This window comes from Penaeus vannamei, chromosome 5 (genome assembly GCF_042767895.1).
Source record: "Penaeus vannamei isolate JL-2024 chromosome 5, ASM4276789v1, whole genome shotgun sequence".
Taxonomy (NCBI): Eukaryota; Metazoa; Arthropoda; class Malacostraca; order Decapoda; family Penaeidae; genus Penaeus; species Penaeus vannamei.
The window spans coordinates 38,688,384-38,690,883 of record NC_091553.1 but is presented as its reverse complement, the minus strand read 5'-3'; the positions used below and the strand labels follow the sequence as shown (position 1 = coordinate 38,690,883).

At 39.9% G+C, this 2,500-nt stretch overlaps 1 protein-coding gene across 5 annotated transcripts in view; it reads right to left on the bottom strand.

Annotated features, from left to right (window-relative positions):
- Positions 1-2,500, bottom strand: part of LOC113801919 (cell adhesion molecule 1) — a 230,436-nt gene that overhangs the window by 53,778 nt on the left and 174,158 nt on the right. The window lies entirely within an intron of this gene.

The window sequence follows — 2,500 nt, the reverse complement described above, 5'->3', positions numbered from 1 at the left end:
TAACGATGACGATAAAAGACAACGAACAGAAAAGGTCGAAGAAGAGAACATACGTAAAAAAAAAAATAGCAACAGAATCTTTAGTAAGGAAAAGAGAAGAAAAGAAAAATAACATAGAGCGGACACCGAGAGAGAGAAAAAGAGATCCATTCTCTCTTTCCTTTATTCTTACAAGTCGGAGGAGGAAAGAAGGGAGAAAAAAGGGGGGAGAGAAAGTGGAAGGAAAGAGAAGTCTCCATAGCAACGTGCTCTGAAAGCCACACACTCCGTAATGACGACTTAAGATGCTGTAGATCCACCGTCCGAGGAGACCCATCTTGTGGCCGCTAAGGACAGGCATTCGTTACGGCAAGGCAAAAGGGAGGGACGGCGGATGGCACAATAAAAGCGATAGAAGAGAGGGAGATACGGGAGGAGGAGGAGGAGGAGGGGGGGGGGGGTCAGAAGAGGAATAAGAGGATAGGAGGGAGTGGAGGAGAAGGGGGTAGAGGAGGAAGAAGTGGAGGAGGGATGAGAATAGGAACAGAAAGAAGCGGTAGTAAGAGGCAGAGGAGGAGAGAGAGAGAGACAGACAGACAGACAGATAGTGGGAGAGAGAGAGAGAGAGAGAGAGAGAGAGAGAGAGAGAGAGAGAGAGAGAGAGAGAGAGAGAGAGAGAGAGAGACAGAGACAGAGACAGAGACAGAGACAGAGACAGAGACAGAGAGACAGACAGGGGAGACAGAGAGAGAGTAGAGATAGAAGACAGAGAGAGACAGACAGACAGACAAACAGACAGACAGACAAACAAAGAGAGAGAGGAGAGGGAGAGAAAGATAAAGAGAGAGAGAGAGAGAGAGAGAGAGAGAGAGAGAGAGAGAGAGAGAGAGAGAGAGAGAGAGAGAGAGAGAGAGGCAGAGAGAGAGAGAGAGAGAGAGAGAGAGAGAGAGAGAGAGAGAGAGAGAGAGAGAGAGAGAGAGAGAGAGAGAGAGAGAGAGAGACAGAGAAAGAAAGAAGAGAAAGAAAGAGAGAGAAAGAAAGAGAGAGAGAGAGACAGGCAGACATAGAGGCAGACAGACAGACAGACAGAGACAGAGAGACAGACAGACAAACAAACAAAAGTTGATCTTACACTAAACAAAACAAAACAAAAACAAAAACAAAAAAACGTACAAACAGACAAACAAAGACAAACAGACACAGACGAAAAGCCACAGACTGAGCCCGAACTTGAATTTGAAATATATCCTGTAGTGACATGTCTTCACATTCTTATATATTTTATTAAACGGGATATTGACAACTCGCGTCACAGCCAGTCGATAAGGGTGCGATTCCTCTCTCTCCTTTCTCTCTCTTCTCTTCCTCGTCTCCGCGTTCTTCGTCCATTATTTCGTTTTCTTTTGCTCTTCTTTATCTATTTTTTTATTCCTTTGTTTGCTTTCTTTTATGTCTTTGTTATATATATTTTTTTATTATTATTATCATTACTATCATTATCATCATTTTTTTCTTCTTCTCTTTGTCTCTACCATACCTTCGGTTTGCTTTTTTTTTCTTTTCTTTTCTTATTATTTTCTCCTTTTCCGTTCCCTTATTTTTCAGCTTCACCTTCGGCTTCTCTCCCTTTTCTTCGTCTTCCTCTTTCTTCTTCTTCTTCTTCTTCTTCTTCTTCTTCTTCTTCTTCTTCTTCTTCTTCTTCTTCTTCTTCTTCTTCTTCTTCTTCTTCTTCTTCTTCTTCTTCTTCTTCTTCTTCTTCTCTTACTTCTTCCTCCTCTTCCTTACTCCCTCCCCACACCCCACCCCTCTCCTCTTTACGGTGATATTTGATCTTTTTTATCTCTTTATTTATTATCATAATATTATCTATTTATCTATTCATCTGTCTTTTTAATTTTTTTGTTGATCGTTGGTAAAATCTTCTTTATACCGAGTTTCAGTTTTGCCATCTTCTTCTCCCTCTTTATCCTTGTTTTCATTTTCATCTTCTCTCATCTCTTTCTTCTTGTTCTTGTTGTATTTCTCTTTCTTTCTTTCTTCCTTCCTTCATTCCTTTCTTTCTTTCTTCTTCTCTTTTTTACCTTCTTTCTTCTTCTTCTTCGTCTTCGAAATTTCTTCTTTCCTCTTGTTCTTGTTTTTTTTTCTTTCTCCTTTCTCCTTTCTTCTTCTTCTTCTTTTCTTTTTCATCTCCTTCTTTTTACCTTATTCTTCTACTTATTTTCCCATTTCTCTTCTCTTTCTTCTTGTTCTTGTTTATTTTTCTTGTTTCTTTCTTTCTCCTTTCTTTTTCTTTCTTTTTCTTCTTCTTTATTTTCCTTTTTTACCTTCTTCTTCGTCTTCTTAATTTTCTCATCCTCTTTTTTTTTCTTCCTCCCTACCTATCCACCTCCGTCTCCACATCACTCCCCATCTCCACCTCTTCCTCCACCTTTAACTTCTCTTTCACTTCCACCTCCATCCACATTTATTTCTATTTCTTCTAACTCCACATTTACACTCACATCCACCTTCACCATCCACT